We start from the raw sequence: 27,589 nt of genomic DNA on the forward strand, positions 1-27,589 counted from the left end.
CCAAAAAATTGTGCAATTTTTGTCAACCAAGCCTCCCTACAGCCTGGCCTGTTCCTCCAAAAAATTGCACAGTTTTTGCTGCCAATCCCACTACCCGCTCATTCCAGAAACTACGCAGTTTTTCCTGTCTTTCCTTCCTGAAGCTCGAATTTTTCTCCTCAAAAACTGCATAGTTTTTTCCTCCAATTGAGCCAGGCCTCGCAGATAGTCACTGTCGATCCGAATGGCCCATCTTCATGACATAGTGACTTTTGTGTAGTTTTCATCAGCATTGCCTAGAGCCTCCATCCCGCCTTGCAACCTCATTGTCTCTCCCGGTCACCTGCATCTGAAATGATCATTTATCATGGTAGACTAGGAGGTTTTTGGATTTGATGTCATCTCATTATGAGTGACTGCAAGAAAAGTTACACAAACAAACATGGCGTGGTGACGAATGGAATGAATGAAGGGGAGCACATGCAAAATGACAAGTTCACCAACAGACGAAAAATGATGCATGCAAATATATGTGCTTGCGAACGGACAATCATGCAAAGATGTGTTCATGGACGGATAGATGAGAAAACATGCAAGATGTGCTCACAGACGGATGAATGGATGAGCATTTACCTTTCGCGAACAGATGAACCTGTCAATATTTCCAACATACAAGCAAGGAGCAATGTGCAAAAGAAACATCAACTGAACCAATGACCATCGAAGACTCTGCGCACTTTGCCATGCGGAGGTGAAGTTGTGACACACCATGAAGACATCCATCACCCAACAGCACTACAACTCGACATGCACACCAGCAACAACACGAATGCACCAACATTGTCATGTTGATTCATGTCATCCACATCTCTACTATGGGCCATACTGTCTATCAATGTAATGTAACGTGGAAGTCCAAGAGACCCACTTGTTGTACAAAGAGTCATGTAAAGTAAAAAAGTCATGGAATTCAAACAGTCATGAGGGTAGTTGAATAGCCACAAGGGTTAGTTTCACCCTTGGCTATAAATACCCCCTCATTTGTACATGCAAAGGACTTTTCACCTCAACTCCTCCCACATAGCCAAGAGAGTCTGTAATCTTTTCTTTGAGGAGTAAGTAGTGGCTCCAATGCCCCTCACATGGGGTTAGTGATGTATGGTGTAACGATGTGTCTTGGAATTTTTTCTTAATTTAGAAGCCTGCTGACAAGCCCACACGTTTTCACACATGTATTGAAATTGTTGTAAGACTAATATTTAACACTTATGATGCATGTTGCTTTAACATGTGTTTCACATTTGAACTATTTCACTTTTTGTAATACATAATCTATTAATCAAAATGTGTTGTATATTATGTTAACATTATCTTGCCCATGTGGACTACTCTCCCAGACATCAAACAAACCTTTCAGACAAAGCTTGTTGTAAATATTCGTTGCACTAGTGTGGACTAATCCGCTAAGTGTTATATGTCTTATCCTCCCTTGTGTGTTGTGACTGCTACATCCATGTGGACTACTCCATCAAAAGCTGTGCATGTCCTATTGTGTTGTGTTTTCCTAGAAGAGTTGGGACTTCTACCAACCAACTTGGGACTCACTCTCATCCTCTTCCTCTACAGCGAAAGAACCATTGACACAAGTGACACTTACACTCACCAGACACACGAACCTCACTTCTTGAAGAGAAAGCAGACCCCTCTCCTACACTGACAAGCAAGAGTTGAGGCAAATCCTTAAGATAATGGAAACCGGACCATCATACCGGGTGGGAATCACACACCAAATGGTGTGAGGTCTAGTTGGGACTTTATACCGGGGTGATCCCCTAAATGTTGGTGGGTCCAGCACCATCAACATTTCTGGCGCTAGAAGGAAGGTAACTAGTCGTATATGGTTGAACATCCTCTCACACTCATTCGTCAACCATCTGGTCAAGGTAGTAACTCGCACTCCCTCTCACCTACACGCGACTCTGCAGTTGGTTACTCCTCACCTCCCAAGATTGAACATGAGATTATGTATCAACAACTTCGCTCTGTCCATCCCATCACTCGCTAGTTTGCGAAAGTAGTCAGACTGATCCGAGGAATACAACATCTTCCATACGCGTCAAGAATACCAAAGCCACTCCTATGGGAGTTTTTGCCTCATCGGTGGAAGAAGCAGTCCTTTCCACACTTGAAGGTCTAGCAGAAGCTATTGAAGATGGAGAGGAACCTCCAGTCTTCTGACAAGGTGAACAAGACACTCTTTTGATCTTGAGATCAGACTCCAGTACAGGAGGCAGAGGCAGAGACGAACTAACGGACTCAGATCCAGAACCATCAGATTCTGAAAGAGAGGAGGAGGAAGAAGAAGAAGAAGATATGGTTGACCTAAACCTAGAATGGATGACTCAGGGACCACTGGCTCTCCCAGCTATTCTGTACAAGATGTTGAAGAAAGCTGAGAGAATGAACGTCAAGTTTAACCCTAACAACACGGTGAAGGCAGAAGATCACTTGGGCAAATTCTACCTGCAGCTGTAACCCCTTGAGGTATGGTATGATGATGTAGCATGTAGATTGTTTCCATGTACCTTGGATGGTCACACAACTACATGGTATCACAACCTTCCACCGAACTCTATACAGAACTGGGGTGCATTCAAACACATGTTCCTTGAAAAGTTTTATGATGAAAAGACCCCAACCATGTAACTCAAAGAATTAGGAAACCTGAAGATGGAGGGAAAAGAAAAAAGTAAAAGATTTCAATAAGAGGTTTACACACATATTGACCAAGTTTGCAGTGGACGCTAAACCTAATGACTCCATCACTGTTGATCACTATGCATCTACACTACCAACCAACATTGTGCAGTTCATCAAACGAGACGTGAAACCAACACTCTTGGAAAGCTGTGAAGAGGTTATCATTGTTGAAAAAGACATGTGCGCAATTGGAGTCATCAAGGATGACAAACTAGAAAAAGACTCCAATGGTGCGAGCAAGAAGTCCCAAGCGATGGCGAGCAAGGGTCGAGAGAAGGAAACAACTGATATTGAAATCCTCACTCGCCTCGGTAGGCAAGAAGCTCATCAGGAAACAATAATTTCACTCCAAAAATTGCACAGAAATATGTGTTCTAGGTTGAAAAGTGTGCAGATCCCAAGTTCTGCTCATTACACAAAGAACATCACCCCCAAGAAATCTTGTTCAAACTGGAAGCGAGTCACAAACTCTGTATGCAGTCATACACTCAATGCGGAAAATGGTATGCAGGAGAAGCTGAAAGACACTGATGATGACTAAGAGGTTGCAGCTGATGAACCATCAAGCTCTGGGCATGTGGTGAACGTGTATCAATTCTCGCAAGCGATTCCGAAGTCAAACATTGAGAAGCAGCCCCAAAAGCAAAATGATCGTTACAATATTAGGAGTAAAGGGGCTCCCCTTACACTTATGGAAGCACAAGAAAAAATGAGACTGCTGATGAGGAAGGTTGATCCACTGGTTGCCCCAAAGCAGAAACCACAAAGCAAGTCCGGGAAGACAACGATGGACAAGAATACATCCATGAGCAGCAAGATATAGAACACTCTGTTGGATTACACGAACATCCTTTCTACCCCAGACACCTCGGTGAGTCTACCACCTCTGGACTACAACATTGTTGATGACATGAACAAAAATCGAGTGAACATTAGTTTTTTCAAGTTAGCTAAGGTCCAGAGTCAGCGAGACATCCTGCTGCGTGCATTGGGACAGAAAACAACAGATAGCGCAACCTCTGCTAGCAAGGGAACAAGCACACCTCTCGGATCACTTTCTAATGTGCTCAACATGCTCTTGATGGAAGAAGCAAATGCAGATTGCCCTCCATTCCTGTTATCCTTTGAAATATTTAACTACAATGTTCACAACTGCTTGGTTGATTTTGGCGCAACCGCCAACATCATGCCACTCTCCATTGCAAAGCAGATCAATGCACAATGGAGTGAAACATCTGCGTGAATCATCCAACTTGATTGAACATCATTACCACCTGTTTGTGAATTGCAAGACGTGATCATGTGACTATCTCATGACAGTCGAGTCCACCAATGCATCAACATAGTTGTTGTGGACATACTGGAAGCATACGGTCTACTACTCAGCAGAGACTGGTCCAACAAGCTGGAAGGATATTTTGATATAGATTGGTCCCACATGTGGCTTCCGTACAAGGGAAAATGCAACCAAATCTGAGTATTGTCCGAGAGGTATATGAAGCACAATGTTACCCCCCTTAACGTTGAGAATGAATTGTTGGCCTTTGCAGAACTCATGTTTGGCAACTGCCTCCTAGAAACATTATTGGGGTGTTATCCTACATGGCCAGCTCCAACCCCACCAGACATGTAGTTGGGACTCCTTCCTTGTCCAACTAATGGTAATCAAACATGTACATCACATTGTACCAATAGTAGCAGTGGCAGTAACAACAGTAGTAGCAACAGTACTAGCATGCTAAACAGTCCGTGTAGAGACAAGTTGTGGGCCATGGATTTTGATGAATCAAAGGCACATGATGGCTCAAGGACCTGGTGTATCTCAGTTGCCCAAAATAATAGAAAATGCATGATTTCAAGCTGCTTGAAGTTAGAGTGCTCTAACAACGTTGCTGAGTATGAAGCACTCATGTTGAGCTTACAAAGGACCACTAGCCTCAACATGGTCGCACTCAAAGTGATACTACATCTCGCGGATAGCGTTGATGCTTTCAAGGACATAACAACTGATGAAGGTATGAATAAGCAACTCCTAAAAACTGTAGTTGAGGGCAAGAAAGGAAACCCCACCCCCAAGGGTGTGATCTCCCTCAACAAGATCTATGATTTGCAAAACTTATGTCGAGGGCTAAGAAACAGTAGAACCCATAGTTCCACCACTACGAATGAACAGAGCAACCTGGGAACCAATCACGATCTGAAGATAGCCAGTTTCGCTAAAAACTACACACTACAACAGCGACAAGTCTTTGACTGCTTGATCAAACAAAACAAGATGTTTCTACATGGGCAGATGATGAACTGAGTACACACTACATGCGAGCAATCCAACACGAGATTCTAGGTACAGGAGGAGCCAAGCCATTGCAACAAAGGCCAGGTAAAACACATATGTCATTTGAAATCCTTATAAAGAAAAATAAATGACTAAGATTTTGGATGGTTCGATTACTTGCAAAGTTCGTCATCATACTTGGGTTTCTAATTTCAATTCTGCACGTAAGAAATCCAGGGAAATCCGCTTATGCATTGATTTTAGGAACTTGAACCACTCCTAGAATAAAAACAACTACCTTGTGCCATCATCTGAGCCTATTTTGTGCGCAATATCTAAAATAGTGGTGTCGTGTTCACTTAAAGGTCTTTTGGAATACCACCAGGTTCCAGTAGCGAAACCCGGTGGACTAATATTGGTCCACGAGGAACATGGCACACACACATGCCATCTGCAATCACTTGATGGGAGGGTTGAAAATCTTCTTGTCAATGGCTAAGATCTCAAGCTTTACTTCCAGTAGGTCGAGCTACGCCCCGTGCCATGTACATAGTCTGCTTGTTGCTTGTTGTTTTCATCTTGTTTTCTTTGCTTACTATCTTTGTTTTAACTTTGTTTGTTCTGCTTGCTATTTTTGTTTACATTTGTTCTATTTGCTTGATATATTACTATTTTTATTTCCGGAAATAAGTGTTTCCAACTACTACGTTATGGCTTTTGAATAGAGTATGTGGCTGAAATATGAAAAGACTTGTGACACTGCAGAACTTGGCCAATCTTATGTTCGTCTTCTCTATTCTTGGTTATAACCTTCGGTCGATGAAGTATTAACAGAAAATACGAACCATCTGCAAGGGAATTTTTAGCCCAAACTTGAACCTATGTTCACACTGGGAAGCCCATGCCTGTATTAAGCCTTATGCTCTATGTGTTCAAGCTCATCCAACTAGTATAAATGGATAAGGGGAAAATCAAAATGAACAAACCTATGTCATAGGTCCTACATGCTTCTCTAAAGGAACAACCTCTTCTGATCTCAATAAGTCAGGATCCCTCTTCCGCCTCAAAAATAAATAAGTGCCTATGCACAGTCCTCTTGAAAAATACAAAGTCGAAAGAAGAGAAAGGCTTCCTACGCAAAGAGGTGAAGCATGCAACTCCACTGGGGCACTGACCAACTTCGCTGGTAGTGGAGCAATACATGTGTTAGATATCATTTTTGGGATTCAACTGCGTTAAGTAAGTCATTCAAACGTAAGCCATTCAAACGTATGAATCCCAAAAATGATATCTAATATAATGCACTGCGTAAATCCCCCATACTTAAATACATGTGTTCCTGTGTGACTCTGTCAGGGTACTGTCTAGGCCTGTTGGAAGTGGAGCAACACTAGAGATGAAAACTTATACTCTGAAAATATTCAACTCGCAAGCTAAACCACCCTTCACAAATTCGAAACATTGCGATCAAGTTGAACTTTTGATTATGTTTGATTGAATTGGAAAAAGGTGAACCATGTATGTCCATGGGGTAAATGGGGAATCTGAAGTAACCTGCACAATGATTCAATATTCCCCGAAAGACCAAGGCCCTATGTTGTCAATGAACCAAAACAGAGAAGTTGGAATTCTACCAGTGTGTTGCCAAGTGTTTTAGCAGCTACAACCAGCCTCCAAAATTTTGGCCTGCACCCAATTTCGGAGCCTCCCTTGAGATTTTCACTTGATGACTACACACACTCGGGTTCACTCTGTGAGCTCGCGTGAGTCTTATTATTCACCTTGATTGTTCATTTCACCAATTCTTGCATGTTGATTTCAAATTCATGCTTGCGACCATGTTTTGGTTATGCTCAAAGTCTTCACTTCGTGTGTACTTATTGTGTTCGCTATGAAAACATTTGTTGCACTCACACATGGAGTTACATTCACTGTCACGCAAACACTGTCACGGTTGACCAACAATTAATCACAAATTTCATGCTTGTCTCCTACACCGTCGGTCAGTCATGTTATACATATGGTCTGGATGGTCTGAGTCATTTTGCTATCGAGTCATGCACATGTGTGTTGTAAGATCACATTCATCTTTCACTCATTCACACACTTAGTCATTTTGCTGAAGTTCTGACGACTAGAATCCCCTCTGATAGCTGGACCATCACCTCGACCAGACTCCCCTCTGATAGTTGGACCATCACCTCATCGTCGACTCGATCGACTGTCACCCAAAACAGCGCAGGGGAACTAAAGCAAGTCATTTCAAGCTGCACTGCCCACAAGAAAATCAATCATTCTCCATGTTGGTCAACGGAGAGTTTGACCCGGCAGCCACCCGGGATTGACTCCCCTAAAAAATTGCATAGAGGCTGCAAGCATTGCCAACTCTGATGACTGAGAAAATTGCACAAACAGGCTAGACATACACTTAATGCCCATCCCCGTCTCTCTCAGAAAATTTCGTAATTTTTCCATCCAGCCCTCCCGACAGTCGACTGACTACTCATCCATAAAATTGTGTGGTTTTCATGAGCAAGCCCTTTACTACGCAGTAGTTCGCTCAGCTCAGAAATTACGCAAAGATAATCAGCAGGCCGACCTCCCAGCATTAGTACAGTTTTGCCAGCAACTCCAAGCAACAGACTGCCAGTTCCCTTTAATAATTGCACAGTTTCTTCTGCCAAGCTCCCGACAGCTGACTGCTAGTTCCCCTCAGGAATTGCGCAGTTTTTGCTACCAATGACCTAGCAGCCAACTGCCAGTCCCCTCCAGGAATTGCGTAGTTTTAGCTGCCAAACTCCTGGCCCGGACCTCCAAAAAATTGTGCAATTTTTATCTTCCAAGCCTCCCTGTAGCCTGACCTATTCCTCCAAAAAATTGAGTAGTTTTTGTTGCCAAGCCCACTACCCACGCATTCCAGAAACTACACAGATTTTTCCTTCCCTACATTCCTGTAGCCTAGACTGTTCTCCTCTAAAACTATGTAGTTTTGTCCTCCATCTGAGCTAGGCCTCGTAGACAGTCACTGTCGATCTAGATTGCCCATCTTCATCACCCAGTGACTTTTGCACAATTTTCATCAACAGTGCCTGGAGCCTCCATCCTACCTTGCAACCTCGTTGTCTCTCCCGATCACCTGCATCCGAAATGATCATGTATCATGGTAGACTAGAAGGTTTTTGGATTTGATGTCGTCTCGTCATGAGTGACTATAGGAACAGGTACACAAACAAACATGGCGCGGTGACGAACGTGATGAATGAAGGGGAGCACATGCAAAAGGATAGGTTCACCAATGGAAGAACAAATGATGCATGCAAATAGATGTGCTTGCGAAGGGATGATCATGCAAAGATGTGTTCGTGGATGGATGGATGAGAAAACATACAAGATGTGCTCAAGGATGAACGAACGGATGAAGATGCACCTTTCACGAATAGATGAACTTGTCAAGCTTTCCAACATACAGGCAAGGATAAATGTGCAAAAGCAGCATCAAGCAAACCAACGACCATCAAAGACTCTATGCACTTTTCTATGTAGAGGTGAAGATGTGACACACCATGAGGACATCCATCACCCAACAACACTACAGCTCGACATGCACACCAACAACAACACAAATGCACCAACACTATCATGTTGTCCACATCTCTAATGTGGGCCATATTTTTTATCAATGTAATGTAACGTGGAAGTCCAAGAGACCCATTTGTTGTAAAAAGAGTCATGTAAAGTCGAAAAGTCATAGAAGTCAAAAATTCATGAGGGTAGTTGAACAACCACAAAGGTTATTTTCACCCTTGTCTATAAATACCCCCTCATTTGTACATGCAAAGGACTTTTCACCTCAACTCCTCCCACATAGCCAAGAGAGTCTGTAATATTTTCTTTGAGGAGTAAGTAGTGGCTCCAATGCCCCCCACACAGGGTTAGTGATGTATGGCGTAACGATGTGTCTTGGAACTTTCTCTTAATTCAGAAGCCCGTTGATAGGCTAGCACGTTTTCACACATGTATTGTAACTGTTGTAAGACTAATCTTTAACACTTGTGATGCATGTTGCTTTAACCCGTGTTTCACATTTGAACTATTTCACTTGTTTTAATACATAATCTATTAATGAAAATGTTTTGTATTTGTTTTTAACATTGTCTCGCCCATGTAGACTACTCTCCTGGACATCAAACAAACCTTTCACATAAAGCTTGCTGTAAACAACCGTTGCACTTGTGTGGACTAATCCACTGAGTGTTATACGTGTTATCTTCCCTTGTTTGTTGTGATTGATCCAGGTGGATAGTGGTGGCCACCCCCCAATTCCACTTGGACCCCCACCATTGTTTCTTTCAATTTTTTAGTTTCCTTAATTGTATCATAGTTTACTATTTTTAGTAGTTTTTTGGGTCCTAAACCTCTGGAGTGGTTTTGAGGCCCTAAACAATGTTGTTTTGGCAATTTACCGCCAACAACTTTTGGGTAAGTCATTTTTTTTGTCATAGTCCTCAAAGAGATCTTTCCAACAGGATATCATATGTGTCAAACGGAGATAATACGACCAAGTCACAACCCCAAGAAGTTGGCTGCCCAACTAACCCCAATGGGGTCCATAATTTGTTGGTGTGACATCTCCTCAAATTAGGGTTTTGGTTGTTTAGGGTTTTCTCTTATTGTTAAATAATTAACAGGCCCTTAAGCCTCACTGTAACGTAGTTTGGAGACATGTAGCCACCACATCTCTTCTCATATATAAGCTACCATCATCGAGCTAATCTCATTTCCATACTATTTGTAAGCATGTTTCATTATTTGATATTAATTAAAGGAAGTGTTATTTCTATTGCATATCTTTATTTATGGCTATATATGTAATTTGTTACGTTCTTGTTTAAATTCAGATCAGTGGTATCAGAGCGGTCTGCTCTTTCGCTATTTTTCTTTGCACGTCCCCAACGAGGTCGGCGTATAAGGAGTTAGGGCTTGGACTGATCGAACCTTTGGAGGACCAGCCTCGCAAATCTCGATGACCTCCTATGGAAAATGAAAAGAAAGATGAGGGGGCAGGAGATCCTATCAAAATCCTGCTCAAAGAAGCCTCCAGTGACAAAGGAATGCGATGATGGACAACTTTTCCCAGATTCTTCAGCGGCTACCCAGGGGTGACAAATCTGCATCCAACATCTACTCTCGAAACCCCACACCCTTTAAGGTACAAGTTAACTTTGAAATCCCCATATTCGAGGGTCAAATAGATGCAGACACCATAGATAAATGGTTGAATCCGCTAGAAGGATATTTTTCTATTCATGATCTTTCCAACCAAGAAAAGGTTACGTTTTCTCTTCTCAAAGCTACCCCCCATGTCAAGGACTGTTGGGAAACATATTGTGAACAAAAGGATGAAAGTACGAACTCATTGTTTTCAGTCGCTCCCACATGGAATTCATTTTGGGATGCCATCAAGGAGCAGTACTACCCTATTGGGAGCTATAAGGACAAATATTTAAAGTGGACCACACTGCAACAGGGAAGGGACCAAGACGTGCCGGAGTTTACCAATGTTTTTAATGCCTTTCGCATGAAGTTGGGTATCAAGGATTTTGGGAAAAATTTGGTACTCAAGTACTATGTTTGCCTACATAGATACATCCAGGACGAGATGGAGTTCCTGGACATCTCCTCACTCGACACAACGTACTGATACGCTATCAAGATCGAGCAGAAGTTTAAATAGAAGAAACAAGACTTTGGATCCGCGAATCCGAAGCAAGGGAAAGGCTTCTCCAAACCACAGAACCAAGGAAAAATCCAAGACAGTGTGACCCAAGACAACCCGTCAAAGCTGGAAGGAAAGAACACCACCACGAAGTCAAAGAAGGACACAGGAAAGTGGTGTGAGTTCCACAAGAGCCCCACTCACAGCACAAGTGAGTGTCAGGCCAAGCAGTCGCTCGTAGCGAGTTGAAGGCTTTAGAATCAAATGCATGTTCCGACCTTGAGTCAGAACCTGACAAGAGGAATGGAAAAGGGAAGTAGATCATTGATGCGGAGCCCATTGCCACTATTTCCACTGACAAGGTCCAGAAGAATGAGCTCGAAGATCTAAAGGAGGGCGAGCATATTTTCCACTCACAAATGTGGGTGAAGGGTTCGTCGCTGCAATTCATTGTTGACAGTGGGAGCCAAAAGAACCTCATTTTAGCAGAGGTCGTGAAGTGGCTGGGACTACCGACTATACCACACCCATAACCATACAACATCATGTGGCTTCACCAAAGATGATATCTCCGAGTCTGCCAACAATGTCACCTTCCCTACAACATCAAGCCCTTCACAGATGAGGTATTGTGTGATGTTGCACCTCTTGATGTTTGTGATGTATTATTAGGCCAACCATACTTCTAGAAGCAACATACTATGTATGATTCAAGGCCTCGCGTTGTTATTATTTCTTTGTGTAATACATTATACAGGATACCGGAGGTAGCCCCACCTACCACCACTTCTTTGATCTCTGCTAAGAAAGGCAGTAAGATCATCTCCCAGAATAGGAAATTTATTTTCTTTTTGGTTCACTCTCAAAGTAAGGGGAAGATCGTAGCCACATCCATGGCTGTCGGGAAGGGTTCTTCCACGCAACAGAAGTAGGTGGATACAATCATGAAAGGACATAGGGAAATCTTCTCCTCACCAACAAGGGTACACTTACAATGTCAGGTCAAGCATTCGTTCGATCTGACTCCCAGAGCACCTCTATCCAACGAGCCGATATATCACCGCTCCATTCTAGAAAATTCCAAGTACAAGCAGTGACATGATCAACATCAGGTGTCACACAAGTTTTAGGTGGGCGACAAAGTATGGTTGCATTTGCAGAAAGAATGCCTTACCAGAGCCTATCAGAAGCTTAGACCACTCTGATATGGTCCTTACACCATTAAAAAAGATGTGGAAAAAAATTCTTTGGAGAACAACATTCCCCCATTCCTTGGCTTGTACCAAGTGTTCAATGTGGATCACCCTCAACCATGCTTCCCACCATTACTAGACACATAGTAGATTGCAGAATAGCTCACCAGGGACCAAGTTTAGTAGAAGTTTCCCATCTCATGAAGGCTTTCAACGCAATGGGGACCATTGCTTCCTAAAGGGGGAGGAATGATCTAGGTGGATAGTGGTGGCCACCTGCCAATTTCACCTAGACCCCCACCATTGTTTCTTTCAATTTTTCAGTTTCCTTAATTGTAGCAAAATTTACTATTTTTAGCAGTTTTTCAGGTCCTAAACTTCCAGACCCGTTTTGAGGCCCTAAACGACGTTTTTTTGGCAATCTACCGCCAACGACTATCGATAGGTTTTTTTTTTCATCATATTCCTTGGAGAGATATTTCCAACAGGATATCATGCACATCAAACAAAGAAAATATGACCAAGTCACGACCCCGAGAAGTTGGCTGCCCAACTAACCCCAATGGGGCCCATAAACTCTTGGTGTTACATCTCCTCAAGTTAGGGTTTTGGTTGTTTAGGTTTTGCTCTTATTTTTCAATAATAAACAGGCCCTTGAGCTTCATTGTAATGTAGTTCGGAGGCATGTAGCCACCACATATCTTCTCAGAGATAAGCTACCATCGTCGAGTTAGTGTCATTTCCATATTGTTTGTAAGCATATTTCATTATTTGATATTAATCAAAGGAAGTTTTATTTTTGTTGCATCTCTCTATTTATGGTTATATCTATAATTTGTTGCATTATTGTTTAAGTTTGGATTAGTGACTGCCGCATCCGTGTGGATTTCTCCATCGGAAGTTGTGCATGTCCTGTTATGTTGTGTGTTCCTAGCAGTGTTGGGACTTCTCCCAAGCAACTTGGGACTCACTCTCATCCTCTTCCTCTATAGTGAAAGAACCATTGACACAAGTGACACTTACACTCACCAGGCATGTGAACCTCACTTCTCGAAGACAAAGTGGACCACTCTCTTGTGCTTATAAGCAAGAATTGAGGCAAATCCTTAAGATAATGGAAACCGAACCATCATACCAGATGGGACTCCCACACCAGATGATGTGAGGTCTAGTTGGGACTTCATACCAAGGTGATCCCCTGAATGTTGGCGGGTCCAACACCATCAACACATAGGAAACATGAAGGATGTATGGATCAAATCTGTGGTAGTCAACTATGAAGGATATAGATCTTTGGAACCTCATTGAAAACTTAAGGAAAGGGTAGAAGTCATCCAAGATAAGTCTCATCATACATCAAGTCAAAAGGAAACATTTGATGGATAGGGATATCAAAGATCCTTAAGATTCTCTTATGTTGAATGCCTTCTTCCATGGTTGCATGATCTCTTAAGGAAATTCAACTTGTGGAATTCATGGGATGATGGTATGATGACATAAGAGATGAAGCAGATCAAGGGATATAAGGTAGTTGAAAGTAATTAGAGAAACTCTGATTGAAATTTCTCGGGAATAAAATATGTGAAGAAAGAAAGGAAGAGATCATGCAACCATGGAAGAAGGCATTCAACATCCGAGACCAAGAATATTTGACTAGGAGATCTCCCGGAACGATATGAAGACTTCGATGGAAGTATGAAAAATATGGAGGCCCTTGACAATGGATATCTTTGGGAGATATGTCAACATGTATGTAGGATGTTGATGCAAATAGGAAGATGTCATGATGAAAGACCATAACAAAGCTAATTTTGATTTCAGTGTCCATTTCTTCTTTTTGAACAAATATCTGGATGGGTTTATGCAAGTCTTCCAAGGGAAGAACTGTGGATGTGTTCCAAGAGGGCCATATAGAAGGATGTAAGATCCTTCTGGAAAATATTGCATGAAGGAACCATGACGTGAAGATAGGCCAGATGTAGGCTAATGGATAACTTTCTGATGAAAGGAATGATGATATGACTCACTCATGGATAAAAGTGATGAATGGTTAGTGCCCTATGAAGAAGTCCCAAAAGATGAAAACTCCTTGACAAAGAAATTCATGACATCGAAAGAGGGAGCTCTTCAAGAAGCTGGTTGTTTTTTCATCTACACTAGAGGAGTTTTTGTAGGTCCGTAATTAAGAGGGAGCCTAGAAACAAGTTTCTTACTTGGAAGAAACTTGGAAATTCCTAACCCAAGAGGGAACTTAGGTACATTCCTTCCATAGGAATGAGTACATTCCTTTATTGGAATTGATATGTCCTCCCTAATTGAGATGGAGATATAGATACATCATTATGGTCTTCACCTGGGAATATAGAATGGAGGATTGGGTAATCATCTGGAATCTAATACTCTTTGAGGATGAGATAGGGGATCCAAGATAAGAGTAGTCATAGAGGACTGCTATTCTTTGAGGATTGGCTATCCGAGATGAGAATAGCCCAAAGAATGTCATACTCTATGAACACCTGGGTGGAGTATGTACCTTGAGAGACAATGATGATGGTGTCTATAAATCATTGGTCTCGCCAGCATTGTGCTCTAATCTTGTGGAGAGATAGAGTTGTTAGTCAGGACCTTGCTATGTGACAATGTTGGTTGATATGGTGGTACACAGATGGGTTACCAATCCGACTCTTCTTATGAGAAATTCTTCAGATTGAAAATGACCAAGTACCATTATGAATACCTCCCTAGTTAAGAGGGAGTGTCAAAAAGTGTAACTAGGTTTGGTCTTCATAATGACATGTAATTGTGATTTTTTTAAATTATGAAAAGAAGACAATAAAATTATTATTGTAATGCTTGCTTCATGGGTTTCATGAGCAAGAGATTTTATTTTTAGATGGCTCCCATTGTGAGCCTTTAGGATTTGTCATCTAGTCATAAAAGTCAAAGGGAGTCAATGTCATGTATGAAGATACCTTATTGGGCATATAACAAATGTATATGAGTCTATAAAATTGTCATGAAGCCCTCCAAAGGCAAGTGCTAGTTCTCCTCTTTCAAGTCGGCCTCAATATGTAGAAGAAACTTATGTTGGCTCACCTTATATGGAAACACACATATTCAAATAGTTATATCAGCTTATATTGATAGGAAAACTTATATATATATATATATATATATATATATGGGTGAAGGCACTTCGAATTTCTACAATCATACATTTGCATATCTCTCTAAAGTTCGAATAGGAGTACAATGAAGAAGCTCGTAGATCTCTCTGTGATTTTGGAGGACAATCACAGTCAACAGTTCGGATGTCTCTCTATTATTTTTGGTGGAAAATTGTAGTAAGAAGTTCGGAGGTAATCACAGAAATAACTTGGATAGGAGATGAATGATTGGCGAAGAAGTTTAAGGGCTAATCACATGAATAGTAGTTCAGATTTTCAGAGGGAGAGTCTCGATGCCACAATAGGATATCACAGATTGATCAAGGGTATAGAAAACATAGTTTGATGTTGTATAGAAAACATAGTTTAGTGTTGTATAGAAACTATAGTTTGGTGCTATATAAAATCCACAGTTCGATGAAGGAGCAATTGTTCAGTGATGTATCACAGCGTGTCGGTGTTATTACAGTGGTCACATTTTGGTGACACTCCATTGATATGTTTCGGTGTCATATCTAGTATCTCTACAGTTCGTTGAGGAGATGATCTCAGCGTTAAGAAGATCAAAGAGGAAGAGGAGTCAAGATGATGAAACGAGCAGAAAACAAAAAGCTAGTGTCTTGGTCTTGGAGTGGCTAATAGGTCAAGGGTATTATAATTTGTGCAGGTTTTCCTCTCAAAGAGTGAGAGGTTTTGGCCTTGGAGGATAGACGACATTCTGTGTCTCTTGCCCATTCATGTTAATGCATTGGTAACTGTTTGATGAATAAGAACACTAATAATTTAAGAAACTAGAAGATCCTAATCTAATGAAGTAAAATTCACTCACAGGTAGTTACTAAATAAGATAAATCACCTCATTTATGATGCCCTATATTTCTCAACACTAAGTGGAATAGGTGGGTAGCCACCAATATCGACCTATATCAGTCATGCCCCCTTAGGAAGAAATTCTCCTATTACTTTGAGTGCCTCCATGATATGGGGAAACTTCTACTGAACTTGGTCCCTGGTGAGCCACTTGCCTTGGTGGAGGAGATGGCCAACTTTGAAAACCTAATATAGTTGGATCCTCTGTTGGAAATTATTCTTTATCTTTGTTTCCATGATCCTATCAGTTGTGGCATGTTCCAAGAAGTTTGGGTTGAACTATGTTGGTGTTAGTTGTTCGGCAATGTTTGATGTGTCTTAGGTGGAAAGTATGGTCAAAGGCAGTCCACATTGAACGTTGGGTGTAGGTCAAGGAATGGGGGAATGTTGAGTTTGATATAATTGTCTCTCGTAGCCTTGTCGATGGTGTAAGGCTCATGTTAGAGTGTTTGGAGCTTCCAAAGGGCTCCGTTAAGGCATTCTTTCTGCAAATGCAACAAAAATTTGTCACCCGCCTGAAACTTATGTGGCACTCAATGTTTATCATGTTGTTTCTTGTACTTGGAATTGGATTTATCCAAGATGTTGTGAACCTCTAGGCGGATGTGTTGAATGAGTTCAATAAACTTTGTTTCCTTATCATCCTTGGACTATACATGTGAAATTTTCTTCTATATAATCACATGAGGCACAACAACATCAATCAAACACAATGGTTGAAATCCTAGACCCAGTTGAAAGGGATTGCGTCCAGAAGAGTTATGGAGAGCTATAACTTTGTTACATCTAGGGAAGGATCTCATCCTAGGTTAATGGATGCTTGGATTTGTACATGCGTAGTATGTGCACTATCATCCTGTTGACGGCCTTTGTTTTGCCATTAGTATGGGGATGGAGTGTAGTCAACTTGGTGATCTTGGTGACTGATAATGACTAGAGACTCAACCAGAATGTGCTCAAGAACCTACTATCCCAATTTGATATAATGGTCTACGGGATCCAAAAATGTACCCACACTCATTTAAAGAAGAGTTTGGTAGTGTCCTATGTTATGATACTCTTCTTGCAGGCCACCAATATAGCCATCTTAGAAAATATGTCCACAACCACAAATACACAAGCATTACCATGCTTGGTAGAAGGGACGGTAGATAGATAGTCCATGGAGATGGATTTCGAGGGTTGGATGGGAGTAGTTAGAGGTGTGTACATGCCTTTCTTCTTTATGGTTGGCTTGGTGATGGCACAAGCAATGCAAGATCTGATATATTTTACAACATCCTGTCGAATTTTTGTCCAATAAAAATATTTCTGTAGTACGACCATAGTTTTCTCCACACCAAAATATCCTACAACCCGACTGAAGTGCACCTATAAAATCAACTTGTAACACTCACTTGAATGAACAAAAAGGTGGCTCAGGGAGCATAATAATGTGTCTTGGAGGTGGAAGTCTGGAACTTACTTGCCATCCATTAGCATATGGTATGTGATGGTGAATGTTAGATCACGTTTTGTATAGTTGTGACCATCTAGAGATCTCGTGGTTGCAAGAGTTGAGAACAGTAGTCAATGTTGCAACTGGGGGTTGACTGAGGCAATCTGCAACACGATTGGTGTTTCCCTTCTTGTATTTAATGCTCAAATGGAATTGTTGCAGATATGTAGACCATTTCTGATGGTGATCGTTCCACAACTTCCCTGTATCTGTATAAACTGAAGAGGTTGGTAATATGTGTGGATGACCCTCTCCTTCCCCAAAATGTAATGTTTCCATTGACAGAAAGCCTACATGATAGAATACATCTCTTCATCATAGGTGGGGTATTTTTGAATTGTATCGGAAAGTGTCTCATTGTGATAGGCCATCAGATGCCCTTGTTGGGTGAGAAATGCACCAATAGCATAGTCATAGGCGTCTGTATCAATTTCAAATGGATATTTTATGTCTGGATATGTGAGTACTGGTGCAAAGCAAAGGCAGTGCTTCATCTCAATGAATGCCTTTTGTTGGGACTCAGACCAAGAAAACTTTTCTTTCACTCTGCCTTTGGTAACCTAACTCAAAGGTTGAGTGATATGAGAGAATCCCAACACGAACCTCCGATAAAAATTAGAAAGCCCTAAAAAATTGTTAAGCTTTGTTAGAGTGGTCAAGGTTGGCCAATCTCGAATGACTTGGATCTTAGCCAGATCCACATGAACTCCTTTCTCATCAATGGTGAAACCAAATACTGATGTGAAGGCAGCCTTCCATATATTTTTGGGTTCTATTAGAACCTGGTGATGACCAAACTTCAAATCGATCTTTCTGAAGCATGTGGCCCTCTTGCGCTAATCAAGAAGGTCGTCAATCTGTGGGATTGAATACCTATTTCTGACGGTGATTTTTTTTAGTACCTGATAATCAATGCAGAGCCTTTAGGTCTCATCCTTATTCTATACAGTATAATCAGGGTCCCACAAGGTGAGGAACTTGGTCGGATATGCAATTTTTGCATAAACTCTTAGATCTGTCACTCAAATTCTTCATTTTCCTTAATGGAGCCACAACATATCGGCCATAGCTTAGAGGTGCTCCGAGAGTCAGATCAAGGTGACCCAGGAGTTAGATCGATCAAATGCTTGACCTGACAGTGAAAAGGTAGCCCTATGGGTGAGGAGAAGATGTCCCTGTATTATTCCATGACCTTATCCACCTACATCTGCTACGTGGAGGAGCCCTTCCCAAGGGTCATATATGTGGCCATAATATTCCCTTTACTTTGAGAGCAAATCAGAAAGGAAAAAATTTCCTGGTATGGGAGATGATCTTACCGCATTTCTTAGCATATATCAAAGATATGGCAGTAGGCGGGGCTACCTCTAGTATCATGTATAAACTATTTCCCAAATTAATAATAACAGTGAGAGGCCTAGACTCATACACAACATGAAACTTTCACAAATATAGTTTTCCTAATAACACATCACAAACTTAAAGAGGAGAAACATCACACAGTACCTCATTTTTGGAGGGCTTGATGTTGTAGGGAAGGTGACACTATTGACTAACATGGAGATCTCGTCCTTGGTGGAGCCACTTGATGGTGTATGGTTACAGGTGTGGTGTGATCAGTAGTCCCAACTGCTTAATGACCTCTGGTCAAATTAGGTTATTTTGGTTCCCGTTGTCAACATTGAACAGTAGAGAAGACCCCTTCACCCACATCTATGAGTGGAAAAGATGCTCCCCTTCCTCTAGATCTTTGAGCTCAATCTTCTTGGCCTTGGTGATGGAAACAGTGGCGTTGGGCTCTACATCAATAGTTTGCTTCCCTTTTATATTCCCCTTATTGTTCTGACTCAGATTCAGAACATGCATCTAACTTTAAAGCCTTCAGCATGGCCACCAATGACTGCTTGGTTTGACAGTCACTTATGTTGTGAGTGGGGCTCTTGTGGAGCTTATACCACTTTCTTGTGTCCTTCGTCTTTGTGGTGCTATTATTTTCTTGTGGATTTTATGGGTTGTCATGGGTCACCCAACCTTGGCTTTGTCCTTTGTTCTACATTTTAGGGGTGCATTTTCCTTGCTTCAGATTTGAAAATCCAAAATCTTGCTTCTTTTGTTTAAATTTATGCTCGATCTTGACATCATATCGGTATGCATTGACAAACAAGGAGATGTCCAATAACTCCATATCTTCTTGGACGTATTTGTGTAGAAATTTTTATACTTGAGTACCATATGTAGCTCAAAATCCTTGATATACAACTTCATGCGAAGGGTATGAAAAATATTTATAAACTCTGGCACATCTTGGTCCCTTCCTTATGACAGTGTGGTCCATTTTATGTACTTATATACCTAGTTACCAATAGGTAGTACTGTTCCTTGATGGCATCTCGAAAATAATTCCAAGTGGGTGGAGCTGAAAAAAATTATGGTTCCTTCTCATACCTCTACTCACAGTAGGTTTCCCACCAATCCTTGACATTGGGGGCGGCTTTGAGAAGTGCAAAAGTAATATTTTCCCTATTGGAAAAATCATGAACAAAAAAATATCCTTCCAACATATTTAACCATTTATCTACGACATATGCACCAATTTGGCCTTCAAATATAAGAATCTCAAAGTTAACATGTACCTTAAAGGGAGTGGCACCTCTAAGGTGGCTTTCAAATGAAGATGCTTCGTTAGTGGATACCCGTCGAAGGATCTAGGAAAGGTTATCCATCATCTCATTCCCATGTCATTTGAGGGCTTCTTCGAGATATATTTTGAATGGATCTCCTACTCCATCGTCTTTCTTTTCTTCCGCCATGGGAAGTTGTTGAGGTCAATGAGGTTGGCCTTGCAAGGGTTCAACATGTTCAAGTATTAACTCCTTATACCCCAACCTTGTTGGGGACATGCACAAAAAACAGAGAAAGAGAAGATTGTTATGATACCACTGATCCATATTTATGTAGGAAAGAAATGAAATACATACTTAAATAGAAACACATATCTATAGTGAAAACTGAACTTCAATTCATTAATAACAAATACTCAAGTTATTTACATGCAGAATGGAAATTAACTAGCTCAGGTGATCGTAGCTTATCTTTGAGAAGAGATGTGATGGATACATGTTTTCTAAATTGTGTTACAATGAGCCTCAGGGGGATTTTTATTATTTAAAAACAATAGAACACCCTAAACATGCAAAAACCTAACCCTAGGATAGGAAGCGCCAAACATTTGTGGGCCCCATTTGGGTTAGGTGGTACATTAACTTCCTCGGGTCGTAAATTTGGCATATGATATTTTTTTTACGCATACAATACCTCATTAGAAATATATATATGAGGACAAAAAAAATTGACTACAAAATCCTAACACAATCCACTAATTTTTATGTTTTCCAAAAAAACATCGTCTAGGGCATCAAAACTGCTTCATAATTTTAGGACTCAAAAAACTGCCAAAAATAGTAAATTGTGCTAAATTAAGGAAACTAAAAGAAGCAATGTTAGGGGTCCAAGTGGAATAGGTGAGTGGCCACAAATATCCACCTAGATTAGTCATCTCCCCTTAGGAAGCAATGATCCCCATTGTGTTGAGTGCCTCCATGAGATGGGGAAACTTCTATTGAACTTGGTCCCTGGTGAGCCACTTGCCTTTGTGCAGGAGTTGTTCAGCTTTGAAAACCTAATATACTTGGATCCTCTAGTAGTGATTTTTCTTGATCTTTGTTTCCATGATATGATCAGTTGTTTCCTATTCCATGTAGTCTTGGTTGAGATATGTTGGTGTTAGTTGTTCGAAAATTTCTGATGTGTCCACATTGAACACTGGGTGTAGGCCAAGGAATGGGGGAATGTTGAGCTAGAAATAATTATCTCCCATAGCCTTGGTGATGGTCTAAGGCTTGTATTGGAGTGGTCATAGCTTCCAATGGGCTTCAGCAAGGTGTTCTTTCTGCAAATGCAACCAAACTTTGTCACCCACCTAAAACTTATGTGGCACCCGGTGTTGATCATGTTGTTGCTTGTGCTTGGAATTGGATTTATCCAAGATATTGGGAACCTGCTAGAATATGTGGTGGATGATTTCAATAAAATTGGTTTCTTTATCAACCTAGGATTGTACATGTGTGGATTTTGTATATCTAGTTGCATGAGGCACGATAACATTAATCAAACACAATGGTTGAAATCCTAGACCCACTTGAAAGAGATTGTGGCTAGTCAAGCTATGGAGAGCCCTATTATAATTTTTTTGCACATAAGGAAGGCTCTCATCCCAGGTTAACGGATTCTTGGAGTTGTACATGTATAGTAGTTAACTATCATCCTATTGATGACCTATGTCTGGCCATCAATCTGGGGATGGAATGTAGTCGATTTGGTGAGCTTGGTGTCCAATAATGACCAGAGGCTCGACCAGAATGCACTCAAGAACCTGCTATCCCAATCTGATATAATGTTCTGCGGGATCTAAAAATGTACCCACACTCATTCAAAGAAGAGTTTGGTAGTGTCCTCTGTTGTGATACTCTTATTACAAGTCACCAATATAACCATCTTAGAAAATCTATCCATGACCACAAATATATAGTCATTACCATGCTTGGAAGAAGGGAGGCTAGACAGATTGTCCATGGAGATGGATTCCTAGGGTTGGCTAGCAGTAGGAAGAGGTGTGTACAACCCTTGCTTCTTGATGGTTGGCTTGGGAATGGCATAGGGAATGCAGGATCTGATATATTTTCCAACATCCTGTCAGAGTTTTGGCCAATAAAAATATTTTTTAGTAGAACCACAATTTTCTCCAAACCTAATTGTAGTGTCTTGCAACCTACCTGTAGTGTGCCTCCAAAATCAACTTGGAAAACTCACTTGAAGGAACACAAAGGTGGCCCAGGTAGCATAATAATTCGTCTTGAAGGTAGAAGTTTGGAACTTGCTTTCCATCCACTAGCATCTGGTATGTGGTGGTGAGCTCTAGATCATTTTTGCATAGTCGCAGCCAACCATAGGTCTAGTGGGCACAAGAATTGAGAACAGTAGTCAGTCCTATAGGGGGCGAATGAGTAAATCTACAACATGATGTGTGTTTTCCTTCTTGTATTTAATGTTCAAGTGGAATTGTTGCAGATATGTAGAATAATTGTGATGGTGGTCATTCTGCAACTTCCCTTGTTTCTGTGTAAATTGAAGACTAAAAAAAAATATTAAAAAACTAATCAAATATTGGCCGACTAAATTTCTTATAGTATTCCTTTCATAACCCATGTATATAATCTGAAATACAGCTCCAAGGTACATCATTAGTATCTTAAAATCTATTGATGCATCCCTTGATGATGGACTCACTTAGTAGTCTGAAACGTTGGGTTCAAAAAACTCTATAATAGGTCATTCCTCTATTATAAATTGAAGACGTCGATGATTTGTGTGGATGATCGTCTCCTTCCCCAAAATATAGTGTTTCCGTTTCTGACAAGGCTACATAATAGAATACATCTCTTTATCATAGGTGGGGTATTTATAAATTGTATCGGAAAGTGTCTCACTATGATATGCCATTGAATGCCCTTACCAGGTGAGAACTACACCGATAGCATAATCAGAGGCATATGTATCATTTTCAAAGGGTTGTTGTAGGTTTGGAAATGTGAGTACTAGTGCAGATAAAAGGTGGTGTTTCAACTCAATGAATGCCTTATGTTGGGACTCAGACCAGGAAAAAATTGTTTCCACTCCACCCTTGGTAGCCTAACTAAAAGGCCAAGTGATATGAGAGAATCCCAACATGAACCTCTGATAAAAATTGGCAAGGCCCAAAAATTTCTGAAGCCCTACTAGAGTGGTTGAGGTTGTCCAATCTTGAATGACTTGGATCTCATACGGATCCACATGCACACATTTCTCATTAATGATGTAACCTAGATATTGGACTTGGCTCATGCCAAAGGTGCATTTCTCCACTTTGGCATACAATTTTTCTACCATAGGGTTTGAAGGACATAACAAATATGTTGCAAGTGCTCTTCCCAACTCTTTTTGAAGATGAGGATGTTGTCTAGATATACAACCACGAAAAATTTTGTGAAGGGTTACAATTTGTCATCCATTAGCCTAATAAAAGTTATAGGGGCATTTTTCAATCTGAAAGGCATGACCAACCACTCAAAAAGGCCCTCCTTGGATTTGAAGGAGATCTTTCGTACATTTGTGGGTTTTATTGGAAACTGGTGATAGCCAAACTTCAAATTAATCTTCCTGAAGTACTTGGCCCCCTTGAGCTAGTCAAGAAGGTCATAAATTTGTTGGATTGGATACCTTTTCCAAAAAATGATTTTGTTTAGTGCATGGTAATCAATGCAGAGCTTCTAGATCCCATCCTTATTTTCTACAAGTAAAATTCGGAACGTATAAGGTGAGGAACTTGGTCGTATATCCCCTTTTTGTAGTAACTTCTGGATCTACTTCTTGATTTCTTCATTTTCCAAAATGAAACAGAGGTATATTTTCTGATTGGGTAGAGGTGCTCTTGGAGTTATATCAATCGAATGCTTGACCTGACAGCTGAAGGGTACCTATGTGGGTGAGGAGAACATGTCCATGTATTATTCCACAACCTTATCCACCTAATTTTGCTATGTGAAGGAACCCTCCCTGGGGGCCATGAATGTGTCCACGATCTTCCCCTTACCTTGAGAGTGAATAAGAAAGAAAAAAAATTTCCTAGATTGGGAGATGATCTTACTACATTTCTTAGCAGAGATCAAAGAGATGGCATTAGGTAGGGTTACCTATGGTATCTTGTATAACTTATTTCCCAAAGTCATAATAACAATGTGAGGCGTGTACTCATACACAACATGATGCTTCCATAAGTATGGTTGACCTAATAAAACATCACAAAATTCATGAGGAGCAACATCATACACTACCTCATCCGTGAAGGGATTGATACTATAGGGAAGGCGACATTGTTGGTTGATGCAGAGATACGTCCTTGGTGGAGCCACCCGATGGTGTATGGTTGCGAGTGTGGTTTAGTTGGTAGGCCCAACTGCTTAATGACCTATGTTGAGATGAGTTTCTTTTGGCTCTCGCTATCAACAACAAAGTGTAGTGGAGACCCCTTCACCCACATTTGTGAGTGGAAGAGGCGCACCCCTTTCTCTAGATCTTCAGACTATATTATGGACCTTGGTGGAGGTAATGGTGGCATTGGGATCCACATCAATAATATGCTTCCCTTTTTCATTCCCCTTGTCGGGTTTTGACCTAGAGTCGGAACATGCATCTAACTCTAAAGCCTTCAACTCGGCCACCAGTGACTACTTAAGGCGACACTCACTTTTATTGTGAGTGGGGATCTTGTGGAACTCACACCACTTTCCTACGTCCTTCTCTGTCTTCCTGGTGATATTATTTGCTTGCGGCTTCAATGGGTTGTCTTGGGTCACCCCACCTTGGATTTTTCCTATGTCCTGTGGTTTGGGTGTTCCTTTTCCTTGCTTCAGATTCACAAATCCAAAGTCTTATTTCTTCTCTTTAAATTTATACTCGATATTGAAAACATATCAGTATGTGGCACCAAGCGAGGACATGTCAAGGAAATCCACCTCATTCTGGATGTATTTATGTAGAAAGATGTGATACTTGAGTACCAGACGACACTCAAAATACTTGATACCAAACTTTGTTCGAAGGGTATGAAAAATATTTGTTAACTCTAGCACATCTTACTCGATTCCCTAACACAGTGTAGTCCATTTGATGTATTATCTTCATAGCTCCCAAAAAGGTTATTGTTCCTTGACGATGTCTTCGAAATAATTCCAAGTGGGTGCAGTAGAAAATAATGAAGGTTCCTTCTCATCCCTCTACTCACAATAGGTTTCTCGCCAGTCCTTGACATGGGGGTTAGCTTTGAGGAGTGCAAAAGTAATATTTTCCCTATTGGAAAAATCATGAACAAAAAAATATTCTTCCAACATATTTAACCATTTATCTATGGAATTTGCATCTATTTGGCCTTAAAATATAGAAATTTCAAAGTTAAATTGTACCTTAAAGGGAGTGGTTCCTCTAAGGTGGTTGCCGAATGAATATGCTTTGTCCATTGATACCCACCTAAGGATCTAGGAAAAATTATCCATCATCTCATTCCTTTGTCACTCGAGGGCTTCTTCGAGCGATATTTTGAAAGGATGTCCTGGCCCCTAAGATTTATTTTTTTCTGCCATGGGAGGTCGACGAGGTTTTTGAGGCCAGTATTGCAATGTTTCAACCAGTTCAAGTCCTAACTCCTTATACCCCGACCTCGATGGAGATATGCACAAAAAACAAAGAAAGAGAAGACCGCCATGATACCACAAATCCATATTTATGCAAGTGCGAAATGAAATACAAACTTAAACAAAAACACAAAGCTACAACAAAAACTGAACTTCAATTTATTGATAACAAATACTCAAACTATTTAAATGCAGAATGGAAATAAACTATCTCAGGCGAGCTTATGTCTGAGAAGAGCTGTGACAGTTACATGCCTTCTGAACTATGTTACAATGAGGCTCGGGGACCTTTTTATTATGGAGAAACAATGGAAAACCCTTAACATACGAAAACCTAATCCTAGTAGATGAAGTGCTAAAAGTTTGTGGGCCCCATCAAGGTTAGTTGGTACATCAATTTCCTGAGGTCATAACTTTGGCATATGATCTTCGTTTGACACGTACAATGCCTCATCATAAATATATATCCATAGAAAAGAAAAAAAAAATTGACTGCAACCCCTACCACATGCTACAAGTTTAATAATTCCCGCTGCAGGCTACGTTTTGCCTATTTTCCAAAAAAAAACATTGTTTATGGCCTCAAAATGGCCCTGAAAGTTTAGGACCATAAAAACTACCAAAAATAGTAAATTATGTTGCAAATAAGGAAATTGAAATAAACAATGTTTAGATTCTAAGTGGAATAGGTTGGTGGCCACCAATATCCACCTGGATCAATTCTCCCCCCTTAGGAAGCAATGGTACCCCCTACATTGAGTGCCTCCATGAGATGGGAAAAATTTTGTTGAACTTGGTCACTGGTGAGCCACTTGCCTTGGTGCAGGAGTTGACCTGCTTTGACAACTTGATATGGTTTGATCCTCTCTTGGTGAGCTTTCTTGATCTATGTGTCAATGATCTGATTAGTTGTGGCTTGTTCCATGTAGTCTAGGTTGAGATTTTTTATTTTTATTTGTTCGATAATGTCAAATGTGTCGAGCAATGGTTGAATGTAGGATGAAGGCAATCATGATTGAACATTGAGTGTAGGCCAAGGAATGGGGGGAATGTTGAGCTTGAAATAATTGTATCCCACAATATTGGTGATGGTGTAAGGCCTATATCAGAGTGGTTAAAGCTTCCCATGGCTCCAACAAGGAATTATTTCTTCAAATGAAAACGAAATTTTTCACCCACCTGAAACTTATGTGGCACCCAATGTTGATCATGTCATTGCTTATACTTAGCATTGGATTTATCCAAGGTGCTATGAACCTATTGGTGGATGTGTTGGATGCATTCAATAAACCTGGTTTCTTTATCAACCTCGAACTATACATGTGTGGATTCTTCTTTTGTAGTCAGATGATGCACAACAACATCCATCAGACACAATGGTTGAAATCCCAAACCCACTTGAAAGGGACTACGATCATTCAATCTATGGAAAGATCTATTATAACTATGTTGCACATAGGGAAGGCTATCATCCCAAGTTCATGGATGCTCAGCGTTGTGCTTGCATAGTATGTGTACTATCATCATGTTGATGACCTTTTTCTGGCCATAAGTTTGGGATGGAATGCAATACACTTGGAAAGCTTCATGTCCAATAATGGCCAAAGGCTCGACCATAATGTTCTTAGGAACTTTCTATCCTAATTTAATATAATGGTTTGTGGGATCCCATTGTGTACCCACACTTGTTCATATAAGAGTTTGGCAGTGTCTCCTATTGTGATACTCTTCCTCTAGGCCTCCAATATAGCCATCTTTTAAAATTTGTCAACGACCAAAATAACACAGTCTTTATCATTCTTGGTAGAAGGGGGGCCAAACAGATAGTCCATGGAGATGGATTCCT

This window comes from Pinus tabuliformis, chromosome 6 (assembly GCF_031772625.1).
Source record: "Pinus tabuliformis cultivar Carrire ecotype Pingquan chromosome 6, CPIR1, whole genome shotgun sequence".
NCBI lineage: Eukaryota > Viridiplantae > Streptophyta > Pinopsida > Pinales > Pinaceae > Pinus > Pinus tabuliformis.